At 46.3% G+C, this 13498-nt stretch overlaps 1 long non-coding RNA gene across 2 annotated transcripts in view; it reads left to right on the top strand.

The window, feature by feature from the left end:
• The first annotated feature begins 3945 nt into the window (after positions 1 to 3945).
• LOC137222082 (uncharacterized) overlaps positions 3946 to 13498 on the top strand; it is a 55431-nt gene continuing 45878 nt past the window's right edge. For both annotated transcript variants that reach the window (XR_010942302.1, XR_010942301.1), the window contains exon 1: positions 3946 to 4102. This is a non-coding gene — a long non-coding RNA (uncharacterized lncRNA). The remainder of the gene's footprint in view (positions 4103 to 13498) is intronic.

The raw sequence follows: 13498 nt of genomic DNA on the forward strand, positions 1-13498 counted from the left end.
TAGCACAGGGAATTATACCCAATATCTTGTAATAACCTATAACGGAATATAATGTGCTGAAAAAAAACCGTAATCACTATACTGTACTTCTGAAACTAACACAATGTTGTGAATCGACTCTACTTCGATAAAAAGAAGAATGTCTTTTATATGCTAATGAGATGACTGGTGTCTGGGGGCCCCTAAATAGCTTCAGGAGGGGGAATGGCTGCTAAAAGACAGGGCATGACTGGAGGGTTTGAACTTTCAGCCTCTCCCTTAAGCTCTGCGGAAGGCTGAGGGGCTGGAGGTTGAGTTAATCACGAATGGCCAATGATTTATGCCTACGGAATGAGACCTCCATAAAAATCCCTAAACAGTGGAGCTCAGAGGGCTTCTGGGTTGGTGAACACAGCGAGGTGCTGGGAGGACGGTGCGTCCAGAGAGGGCACGGAAGCGCACCTTCCCTCCCCCATACCTTGCCTTATGTACCTCTTCCAACTGACGCTTCCTGAGTTACATCTTTTTTATAGTGAACTAGAACTAGTAAGTAAAGCACTTTCCTGAATTCTGTGAATCATTCTGGCAAAGTATTAAGCCTGAGGAGGAGGTTGTGGGAATCCCCTGAATCTAGAGCTAGTTGGTCAGAAGTACACATGGCAACCTGGGACCTGTGACTGCTGTCTTCAGTGGGGCAGTTTGTGGGACTGAGGTCTCAACTTGAGGGGTCTGCACTATCTCCAGACAGTGTCAGAACTGAATTAAATTGTAGAACACCCAGTTGATGTCCAGAGAGTCTGTATCAGACCTGATTGTTGGCGTTGAAAAGAATCAGTTCACAGGTGAGTAGTGATCACTCAATAAAGAGCAGCTATGCACCTTCCAACTGGGCTGAATCTATTGAAAAGCTTGTGCACTGAGAATACTGATGGGTTTTATACACTGCCTCATGGTTTATAAAGAATTTTCGCTTAGGGTACCAAATTTGACAACAAATTTTGGACTTTCCTCCATTCTGTTGCTTCAATGGGGAGCCCACATAGGGTCCCTGCTGGGCTCAGCGAAGGGTGTCCTGGAGGAACCGAGCACACAGGGTGACCAGGGAAGCAATAAGGGGTACATTGTCTCAGAATTGAACAATAATGACAAAATGAACAAAACGTCAGTTTGCTTATTACCACCATGTGCCTGCAATTCTAAATAATGTTAGTGATAAAATCTTCCTCCCTGAAAATATATTTGTTGATGCAAATTCTAAACACTTGCTTTGGTCCTGGTTGAGAGTTTTCATAATATATGTCGGCTTCCTATTAGCACATTTTTATTACATATTACATATTCTTTAAAAATATATCATTCTACCTGGAAATTAATTCTGAGAACACCCAATTGTACAGTTGACCGTGATACACTCAGGGTTAGCTACAAGCTCTCGTTTTAAGAGTAAGTTCATAACGATTTGAAATTGTTTTCTCTTTGGGAGGGGTTAATGATGCTGTATATTCCCAAGTTTGGACAATAGACTTGAAATAAATGAAAGCATAGTAACCGCAAAGAAAAGGAAACTGAACTTGTGTGGGACTCGAGGGACATTGTTCCAGCTAATGATTAAGAACTCTCCAGACAATAGGGGCTTCTTAGACAATGGGTGAATTTCCAGGATGTCCGGCCCCCTTCCGAGAAGGAGGGAGATAAACAAAATGTAAAAAAGGTATCTGTCAAAGACCAATCAGGAAGCTGGGGACAAGTTCCCTCTCTGGTCCGAGCCTAAGCCGGGACCAATCAGCAGGAAAACACAACCAAGTCTATAATTTACATACGGGGAAGTGGGAACCTATAAAACTGACATATTCGCGCCCAAAAGGGGTTCCTTCTTCGACCGCCTGCGTGAGGACCAAGGAACCCCGGTGCACCGGCCTTCAATAAACCTCTTGCGTTTTGCAGCGGCTTCCGACTCTTGTTGTTTCCTGGGCGAGTCGAAACTCCTAGGAGACCGCGAAGGTCTAACACTTGCGTTTCTTCAATTGTTATTCCACGTGGCTACTTAGAGCTTGTATTTGTGTTTAAAATTTTAAACAGTGGAACAAAGTACCAACTGGGAGGTGTAATATTTTTGTTTGACAGTGCAAATTTTAGTTTATACACAAAATATGTCCATTTCACTTTAGAATATGATTTTATTTCAGATTATTATAATTGAATATCCCCCTCATATAGAGGAAGGAATGCTAAAAAATGATCCACTGTGGGTGTCAAATATGGCAGGTACACTCCTGCCAGGGAACCAGCCAGGCTGAGGCCAGGTCTCTGGGGGAGCTGAAGTGGCTCCTGCCTTCCCCCCTCAGAGCAGGACTGCCCAAGGGTCTGGGAGACTGAGCTTGTGTGTTGTCGTCACATGAAGGAGGCAGCAGCTGGTGTGACAGATGAAAACACCGGCTTTGGAATCAAAGGAGCAGGTTTAAATAGCTGTGTGGCCTTGAGTAAGTCACTGCACCTCTCTGGGCCTCAGTGTTGGCATCTGTAAAATAGAGATGATCTAGCACCTACCTTCTGCTTTGATTGGAGGGTACAATGAGATCATGGGACCAAACTCTGTCCGGCTCTCATCTGGTGGACAGGGGTTAGTGGCCATTGTTATTGATATAATTTCCATACACTGAGGGCTGGCAGGGACGGGAAAGGCGGGAAGGCGAACAGAGTGTGAGCGTGGGTATTTTCAGTATGACCCAGGGTGGCTGTGGTGACCAGAAGAACAGAGGCTCTGTTTAAGGACTCAGGTCCAAGCGCAAGAGGTCCAAGCTTCAAAAGAAGCTGGAAATGGGAAGTGAAGTCTCTCATTTGAAAATGTTGGCTCAAATAGTTTTAAAACACTGCGAGGGTCCAACAAAACATAACCGTGGGCTGAGTTTGATCCATGGGCCACTAGTTAGCAACCACAGTCTAAGAAAAGAGGGACCCCCAAACACAACAATAAGGAAGTCTACTGCTCTGAGAAACATCAATGAAACTCTCTTTCCCTTTATCTCTGCTCCCGACCTCTGTCTTTGTCTCTCTCCTGCTATCTACTTTATCTGCCACTCTGTCAGTAGTTGTCTCGAAAGATAAGGACTCTAAAAATGTAACCACTATACCATTATCGTACCTAAAAAATTAACAATACTTCATCAGATACGCAGTAAATTGTCAACATTTCCCCTGCTCCCTCACATTGCGTACTTTACAATTTGTGTGTTTTCAAACCTTTTCTTCATCACGGCCCCCTTAAGGAGCGATTTCAGACATTTTCTCCCCCCAGTCACAACCCTACCCACGCTGCTCCGTGAAATTTTAATACCACCGATGAACTGTATATTTCTTTATGTACTGCAGCCCTTTGGAGGGCCACATTCCATTGTAATAGCTAAGATTTTTCCACTCCCCCAAGAAGCAAGTTTTGCTCCCTTAGGGGGTGACTGCCCCCCTCTTCCCTCTCTTAAAAACGCATGCTCTAATGGGATCCAAGTATGGCATGGATCGCACCATAACAACTGATTGATGTATTCTCCTCCTAGACCCCTTTTAAGGTTCCCCTGCATCTCTCTCTCTCTCTCTCTCTCTCTCTCAGTTTTTAAAAGCAATTGTTTGTTGTTGAGGAAATGTGTTCATTTGTCTTGTTGCTTCTACCCCTCCCCCTCCCCACGTTTGCTGACTGCAGCCACCTGGCGTGGTTAACGTGGTCTTCTGTCTCCTGCACTTCCTGTTCGTTAATGGCTGGGTCCAGTCGAGGCTGAATCAGTATGAGGATTGATCTTTATTTTCTTTCTTTTGCAAGACGACGCCTCTTTTTAAAATGGGAGCAGACACTGATGATCAAGGCCTGGATCCACTAATTCATTAGGAATTTCTTTCCCTTTTAAGGAAAAGAGTTCGATAGTCAATTCCTCAAAGGGCTGGAAATTTTAGCATTTCTTAAGGATTTATCCATTGCACTCCCCTGCAAAATATTTTAAACCTGTTTAATCTAGGCTCTAGTTGAAAGTTCAGTTCTGGTGGCTTTTGGAAGGCAGTAAGATAATATACTTGAAATTCACGCATTTCATAGCCCTCTACAAACATGAGGGAAAAGGATGACCAGCCAGAAAAGGTATGTCTTTCTGCCTTCTCTTCCTTCTTTCCTCCATAAACAAGTCCTGGACCCTGTCTGAGGCACTTGCGATCCAGGGCTTTAGCTGGACTGAGCGGAGAGCTTACATTTGCAGAATGGACCCACTCCTTCCCTGCAGCTCAGTCACAATTTGTCTTTTCTCTTGCCCTGAATTTTTCTGTAGCATCAACAACAACAACAAAAGCATACCCTTGGTTGGGCCAGGGATCCTGGGGCAGGCATCGGGAAGAGTCCAAGCTGGGAACTCTGGAAGAAAACAGATGTCTCCTTTGCTGCTTCGGGAGACCACCCCCTGCCCCTGCACGACTGCAAGCGCCGGTCCCCTTTCCTGCCTGCCTGCACCGCCATGTCCCAGGGTTAGGCACAGTGATTCGTTGTGAGAAGGACTGACAATCCCTGGCTTCTGTCCGCTCACGTCCCTCACATGCAAATGTCCTCCCAAGGATCACCAAGTGTCTGCTGGCGATGCTGTTTTGTCCTTATTTTCGCCACTTCTAACTTCCTGTCCCTTCCCCATTGCAGATGCGGGGTGTCACACCTGGGGGCCGGGTGGAGACTCTATGCTCAGCTCCAAACAAGAAGAGCTTTGCCCCTGGTCCTGCCATCTACAGCTCCTGCCCTCTGTTTTCGCCTTCTCCTTAAAATAGAACGTCAGCTCCCACCTGCCGCCACAAGGGGAGGAGGCTGGAAAAGGATCTGCTAAGTAAACCCTTTAGGGACGGGCATTCAAAGAGTATCTTCAAGGTGTTTTCAGAAGGAAAGAGGAGAAGCTCCTTTAAGAGCCAATGTAAGCTTGGAAGGGAAATAGTCCAGCAGAGCTGGTTGCAGTGTAATTTTCACCCAAGGCCAGATTGTGCTGGGCCGGGCTTAGCCAAAGGCTTGTTTGCAATGCTAATTAAGCAGAATCCTTGAAGAGTGGAGGGAGAAAATGTGAGAATCTGAGAGGGGCTAAGAACTGGGATCTGCCTTCCTCCCTGAGCTGGTGTCTCTGGATATCTCGTGGGTGATCAAAACCAACTCTTTGAACATTTCAAATTACCTGAAGATCAAGTGAGAGCATGTAGAAGTGCTTTGCCGTCTGTAAAATGCTGTAGTCGAGTGAAGGATTTTCTTTATTAAGGTGAATTTTTATCTTTTTTTTTTAAGGATTTTACTGGAGTATAATTCTTCACAATACTGTTGGTCTCTTTCGTACAACAGAGTGAATCAGCCACGTGCACACATACATCCCCACAACCCCTCCCCTCTGAGCCTCCCTCCCACCCTCCCTATCCCACCCCTCTAGGTCATTGCAAAGCACAGAGCTGATCTCCCTGTGCTACGCTGCTGCTTCCCACTAGCTAACTATTTTACACTCTGCAGTGTATATATGTCGACAAGTCCACTCTCTTTGTCTATGTCTTTATTCCTGCCCTGTTCATCAGTTCCATTTTTTTTTCTTTTTTTTTTAGATTCCATGTGTTAGCATATGGTATTTGTTTTTCTCTTTCTGACTTACTTCACTCTGTGTGGCAGACTCTAGGTCCATCCACCTCACTACAAATAACTCAATTTCGTTTCCTTTTATGGCTGAGTATATTCCATTGTATATATGTGCCACATCTTCTTTATCCATTCATCTGTCGATGGACATTTAGGTTGCTTCCATGTCCTGGCTATTGTAAATAGTGCTGCAATGAACATTGTGGCACGTGTCTCTTTTTGAATGATGGTTTTCTCAGGGTATATGCCCAGTAGTGGGATTGCTGGGTCATATGGTAGTTTTATTTTTAGTTTTTTAAGGAACCTCCATACTGTTCTCCATAGTGGCTGTATCAGTTTACATTCCCACCAACAAGGCAGGAGGGTTCCTTTAAGGTGAATTTTTATCTTGACCTTGGAGAGTGAGGGTGGAGTAAAAAATGTAGGAAGGGGCGGGAATATTATATGCCAAGTGCTTTCAAAACGTGAATCTCGTTTAATTTTTATAAACTTTATATGAAGTAGGAATTCTTATTCCATGATTTATCAGACCAGAAGTTCATTTCTTATTTTACACATTCCAGAAACATACTGGATTGCGTGCTAGAATGAAGAAAGTCTTCCAGACAATTCTCCCAATCTGTTCATTTCTTTATTCACTCATTCCTTAAATATGTACTGAGTGCTTGCTTCCCAACCATTTTACAAATGAGGACAGTGGAGTTACAGAGCCAAGGGCTTACCAGCTGGGCGACCTTGGCCAAGTCACTTTCCCCCTCTGCGCTTTCATTTCTTTATGTGTAAAACGGAGATAATAAAATGGTCTTCTGGACTGCTGTCAGGATTCACTGAGAACCTGGCACACAGTGGGGACTCAATAAAGCCACAGATCAGAAGTTTTCCTTTACCATGTAGACCTGGGTTCTTTCCTGGATAATAACATCTCCAAGGGGGGGCATTTTGCAAATGGAGAGCAGTGATTCTTATTGTCACAAGGATTGGGAACGCTGCTGGCATTTGGGGGAGGGGGCCAGGATGCTTGAGTCCTGCTCTGGGCATGAGGGTCCCACACGGCAAGGTACAAGGAAGAATTGTCCGCATTTCTCCAGGCTTGAAAATGTCTCCCCCAGGCCAAACAGTATAAATATAAATAATAACACTTCAATATTTTAAAGGAAAACTTTTTACAATACGCTGAGTGAAATCCCAGTAATTCAGGAGAAGATTCTTGCAGAGGGAGAGACTTAAATGGAAGAAAAATTCTCTCTTGAGATTATTGACCAATTTCTCCCATCCAAGTACTAAGCAGGTCCCACCCTGCTTAGCTTCTGAGATCGGGTGCGTTCAGGGTGGTATAGCTATAGCCAATTTCTCTCTGACATGCCTCTAACTCATCTTCTCCCATCCAGTTTCCACCTCCATATTTAGTTGAAAAGGGCTTCCAGCAGACTGTAAAGCAGTCACTCCTTGCATATTCCTTGTAAGAGACTTAGAACCAAGTTGTATTAAATTAGTGGTGATATGTGACGTGTAGAACCCTCACTAAATTTCATCACTAAAAATTTCTAAAATATTCAAAATTCTTGCTGTTCAAAAGAATTTAACATTTTCTTTTGGCCTAATGATGAGAGAAATCTATGTTCTGAAAGTTACACATTAAATTTATTTATTTGGGCGTTGCCTGGGATTTTCCATTTTTACTCTGGTAGGATTTTCAGTTGACCATATACATAGGAACCATCTTCTAACGTAGTCAGGTCAGGGCACCGACATATTGAAATACGTATTATTGTATTATGAATTATTTTCTTTTACACTATGGGTGGGAGAGTTCCTATATATGTGCATATATATTAAAATCATGTGTATAGGTACATTTTATTATCTAAAACTTCAGGATAGTAAAGGGAACACTTTAAAAAAAAACTTAAGCCAATTCAGCTTCCCCGTAAGAGAGAACTCTTCGTAACAGCACAGCTTGGATATGCCAGTTGCACATATTTCTGACTCACTTTCAAATATTTATTATGAAATGGTGGGTATTGTGTGAATGAGGATTGGGGACCTCAGATCTGGAAGAGTCCAAATTACATCGGTCTCTGCGGAATTCAAGGCTCATATCCTGGCCTCTGGGGTCCCCCCCAGGACGTGTCTCCTCCCTGCTCTGCCCTCTGGCCTCTGTCACCCCCAAGTGACAGGCTCCCTGCATCCCTCCCTGCTTACCCACAATCAAGGAAGGGCATTCAAGACAGACAGTATGGGCCCTTCATGTTTGGAGAAGCAGACGCAAGCACTAGTCCGTCTCTGCTCTCTCGGGAGGCTCAGTGAGTGGTTGGAAGGATCCGGGCAGCTCTTTACATCATGCCTCCTGAATCACTCCTTTGGTGCATTTTGAGGCCTTAGAATGGCTGAGGCAGAAGGGATGACCTGCTGGGTGCTTCCCAAATGCTAGTGTTTGGAGGACATCGCCACGTCCTGCCTGTGTCCTGAAGAGGCTGTTAAGAGCACAGAACCTACGTCTCAGCTGTCTAGGTTCAGATTCTCCCTCTACTCCCTACTGTGTGGCCATGGCTGAATTACCCCACCACTGTGCACCTCTGTTTTCTCCATCTGTAAAATGGGTATAATCATGGCACCTACCTTATAGGATTATTATAAGGCTTTAATGAATTAATCCATGAATAACGAGTAAGCATTATAGAATTGCTGGATACACAGTGTTTAATTAATATTTTCTTGAGCTCAGTTCACTTTAAAAAAAAACTCGTGTAGCTCTACTCTAAGAAATAGTTCTCCATAGCAGCACAGACTGGATATGTGAGTTATACATGTTTCTCATTTGCTTCTGAATAAGCGCACAACTATTAAAATGAAGACTGCAGCGTGCGCTTCACATCTTAGGAGGGCGGATAAATCTGATCCCCTCGATGCTGGCAGGGAAGGCCTATCTTGAACCCTCAGCATCCAGGGCCTGGGCAGAGCAGGTGCTGCTGGGTAGTTCTTGGGTAACTGATCTGACAATTGAGGGAACTGAGTCCTGGGGCTTGTCCAAAGGCTCCTGCCCGCATCCCCCCCTCCGCTGCCTCTGGATTCATCACCACTGCTCCCCAGAGCTGCCAGGGAGACCGTGATTCCTTTTTGCTGAAATCATGTGTTTTGGAGTTATTTGGCTTGTCTCACACCCGCCTCTAGTCGGGGTGGCTGTGGAAATCACACTTTGGAAGAGAATTCAAATTTCAGGTGAGGGAGGAGCCAGGAGGCCTGCATCTTCTTCCAAGGAGATGTATTCATCAGCGGCAGGAGAGGGCCCAGCGGGACGCGGAGCCGCCCGACCTGCTCTTCAGCCTGGCCACCCTCTGCTCTGCTTTAGGCTGCAGCCTGGTCTCGCCCCTGCGGGGGTTCCTTACCTCCAATCCAGCGTGAACACAGCCCTTTCCAAAGCAAAGAGGACTCTGCCTCTCCTGATGAAAGCCCTTCTGTGGTCCCCATTACCTGACCAGTGGTTCTCGAAGTGAGGTTCCCAGACCAGCAGCAGCATCGTCCAGGAACTTGTTAGAAAAGCAGATTCTTGGCTTCATCCCAGGCCTACCGACTCAGGGGGTGGTACCCAGAAATCTGTGTTTATCAACCTCCCTCCCGCCACAGGTGATCCTGATGCTTGTTGAAGGGGGAGAACCCCTGCCCTAGACAATGTCCAGCCTCATCAGCTGGGTGTCCAGGGCCTTTAGGGTCTGGCATCAGCCCTGCCTGCTGCGTGGCAGCATCTCTGCCGTTGACTCCAACCAGACTCGGGGGTAGCTTCTGCACTGGCACTTACTCTGTGTCCTTGGGCGAGATCCTCCACCTCATGGTGCCTTGCCTTTCTGCCTGTGCAACTACACACAGGAGTGTTGAGACTTGAAATGGGATGGCCGCAGAAGGTGGCTGGCTCAGGGCCTGGGGTGGAGCAATTCAATGACTGCTACTCATTGAGCAACTACTATGTGCCAGGCACTGTTTTAGGCATTTGGGGATAAGTTGATGAACAAAACAGATAAAGCTCCCTGCCCTCAGGGAGCTTATGTTCTACCTGGGGAAATACAGACCACAAACAAAAAAAACCCACCATAGATCAGGGTGGTCAGGGAAAGAGACACTTGAGCAGAGACATCAGGGAAGGGCGTCCCTAACGAGCAGACACAGAGCCAGAGCAGAGGCCCTCGGTTTACTGGAGTAGAGGGCGCGAGGGGAGCATGGCACAGAGGGGGTCGGGAAGGGCACAGGCCCGGACCTCGTGGGTGGCCCAAATTAGAACTAAGGCTTTTCTCTGAGTGCAAGGGGACTCCGTGGGAATTTAATTTCAGACTTATACAGGCAGACGTTGTTTTACCGCACTCTGCTTTATTGTGCTTCCCAGACATTGCATTTCTTACAACCTGTGGCGAGCAAGTCTATTGGTCCCATTTTTCTGACAGCATCTGCTCACTTCCTGTCCCTGTGTCACAGTTTGGTAACTCTCGAAATATTTCAGACTTTTTCATTGTTATTATATTTGCTATGGTGACCTGTGATCAGTGATCTGTGACGTTACATTGCAAAAAATTACGACTTGCTGGAGGCTCGCATGAGCGTATTTTTCAGCAATAAAGAACATTTTTTTGTTTGTTTGTTTTTTGCGGTACGCGGGCCTTTTACTGCTGTGGCCCCTCCCATTGCAGAGCACAGGCTCCGGACGCGCAGGCTCAGCGGTCATGGTTCACGGGCCCAGCTGCTCCGCGGCACGTGGGATCCTCCCGGACCGGGGCATGAACCCGCGTCCCCTGCATCGGCAGGCGGACTCCCAACCACTGCCCCACCAGGGAAGCCCTGTAGGTATTTTTGAGGCAGAAAAGTCAAGGGCACAGCTGGGGGTGGTTAGGGGAGGGTGCCCCTGGGAAGGCACAAGACATTCTCTATTTTTCAGTAGCTGGGGATGCTCAGAGAATGACTATAGTTGGGTTTAAAAACAATGTCTGGCAGACCCTTTGGGGTTTTCTGATTCTCTAGGGGGCTGTGCCCTTCACGGTCTTTGAGCGAGCTATTTTACATCTCTGTAAGCTGTAGAAAACTGACAGTAAAGCAAATGACTCTTGTCCACATTGATGCAAGTGAATTTTGCTGTGGCGACTCAGTTGATTTCTGTCATGTGGAAGGCGGGATTTGCATCCACTAACAGATTCATGGTAGTGTCCCTGGTTACTGATTCAAGTCTTTTCCTTGGATTCTCCTGGAACCTCTTGTGATAGCTTCTTTGTTCCTTCATGATTAATGAACTAAATCATATCTTTGACACAGGTTCATTTTGTATTTGTATGACAGTCATGATTTTGCCTTTTTAAAAAAATGATCCTTTCACAATCGTTTAATTTGAAAATGATAGCTAGTGTAGTCTGTGGTGAGTAAGCAATGGGCGTGGGGATGGATAGAGAGCAAAGAGAGAATGTTTGCTTTCCAAGGGATAAAACCCATCCAAACTAGTCCAGCTAACGTTGAGTTTTACTAGAAAGATCCAGGGTCTTCTTATGGAACCAAAGGGTAGGCAGAATTGTCAGGCCTCATCTAAACTGGGAAGGGGGTAGGGGACTAAGTTTGGCTGCATATAACTGAAATAAAATATATGAGAAATATAAAAGAAGTATAGAAGTCAGAAACTCAGGGCTAGTATGACAGCTTCTCAGTGTCATAAAAGACTCAGACTCTTATTTTTCTGCCCTGTCATCCTCATCATGCTTCCATCCTCAAAGTCACCTTCGTGCCTCATATGATTGCTGAAGCTCCAGCCATCACTTCTGTACTCCAGGCACCAGGAATGAGGAAAGGAAGAACGACTCCCTTTTAAGAAAACCTCCAGCTAGATTGGCTACACAAGATTTTAATTGGCCGGAACTTAGTCAATGGCCATACTTAAATGCAAAGGAGGCTGGGAAATGAGGCTGATTACAGCAAAATTAGAAACTCACAGTGTGGTGTGTAGATGTATTTTGGCTGGCCTTGACAATTCTGAATGCTTAGAAACATGATCAGACATTTAAATATTATAAGGTTTAACATTTCTGGCCTCTCTTAAAAAAAGAAAAACTCAGAAGGTCTGACAGCCCCGGGCTTCTTTTAAAGCCCAGCTTGCCCCACCCCTTCAGGTTGTTTGCAGGACTCATGCCTTTGAACTCCAGCCTTTCCAAGGGAGGCGCTGATGGTCCCAGATCGCCTGGAATAATATCCACTCCTGGCCCAGTCGTGCTGGCCACTGGGAGAAGGGGTTGGCGGCCAAGGGGCAGTTCTCCAGATCGGGCTGTGGGGCAGCCTGTCTGTTAAGAGATGAGAATTCATCTGCATCGGCACCCTGGGGAGTCTTGCAAGACAGGGCCAGCTGTCAGAGCCTTCAGCTAGCTACCCCTGTCTGAGCACCTACTGGATGCCACATCCATTGGACTCCAAACCCGGTTTTACTAGAGTTTCTCAAAGTGTGGCACAGAGACCTGCCTCTGGCATCGGCATCCCCTGGAGAGCCTGTTGAAACCGTTGACTCCTAGGCTGCGTTCCAGAACTGCGGAACCAAACTGTCTATGTGGGGGCCAAGGACTCTGAACTTCAGCAGCCTCCCCAGGGAATTCTGACACTGCAGTTTGGGAGTGACAGCATCATGTCAGTCAGCCCTGCCGTTCGGAGCGGGGCCAGGGGTCTGTCCAGGGAAGGCAGGGAGTCAGTAGGAGCTCTTTTATCAGGAGGCTGCTGGCCCTTGCAGGGCTCTCTATCAAAGGCACTCTGAGGCCACCAGGACATCTTCCATCCTCACGGCTAACCCTGGGCTGCATGGAGGGTTCTTCTCTTAATTGTCTGTTTCACTGAGGAGCGGGGAGGGAGAGGGACAGACGGGAAGCCTAGAGAAGAGAATGGTCACATCACGTTCCCCTCCTCCCTCCACCCTGGGCCCGGTTCACTCTTTGAGGCTGTTTCCTCCCCTTTATGTGGGCAATCATTAGTGTAATGGCTGATAGCTGTTTCATGCTATCTAAATGCTATCAGTTTTTACTTATCTATCCACCCCTTCTGCTAACATCACTTTCCTTTCCTGCGGGAGACTTCCCCATGCGCGGTGTACCAGGATGGGTCAGTGAGAGCCCGAGTTAGAACTTGAGTGGAAACCACGGGGAAGAAGGACATTCCCCTTCCTGGCTGGGAACTGTGGCGATATAGGCTGTGCCAACTTGTCCCCTCAAAGGGCAGTTCTGCCTTGGAAGGAAGCCAGAGTGAGGGAAAGCAGGGCTGAGAGAAGAGAGGCCAAGAAAGCATCAGATGACATCCTGTAAGGCCCTGCCTCAAAGCTAGGCCCACTTCAGTATTGATGTGCCAGTGGATTCCTGTTTTCTGCTAAAGTTCACTTGAGTTGGTTTTCTATTGCCGAGGGAGTGACAGAAGGCCCCAGTAGCTACCAAATCTGATATAACCTGTGTTTGCTGTTAAGTATTGCATGGCTGCTATGCAGTCACTGCTTGGGCACTATTTTGCATCTTCTTTGGCTTCTTATAATTTGTGCTAGATATTTGTTCTTTTTCCCTTTATTATTTCACTCCTTACTGCTTGACCCATGGTAACAGCTGGTAGAGTTAAATGTGTATGCAGGAAAAAGCTTTCATGTAAGCGACAACTCTTTCCCAATTGGCTGCCTGGAAGGCTGGGTTAAGAAATCAGTGGGAAACAATGCAGGGCTTGATTAGCAATGTCTGCCATGGGAGCTGCGATCTAGTGTGGGTGTGCATATTATATTCTGGCCAGTGTGAATTATTCTTTTACTGGTGTTAATTGTTCCAAATCAATAAAAGGGAATTTTAGTGGCTGTGTGCTCCATGATTTCCCAAGTTGGGGCCACTTCTCAACCCAATTCAGAAACTGGAGAAT

Source organism: Pseudorca crassidens, chromosome 3 (genome assembly GCF_039906515.1).
Source record: "Pseudorca crassidens isolate mPseCra1 chromosome 3, mPseCra1.hap1, whole genome shotgun sequence".
In the NCBI taxonomy this organism is placed as follows: Eukaryota; Metazoa; Chordata; class Mammalia; order Artiodactyla; family Delphinidae; genus Pseudorca; species Pseudorca crassidens.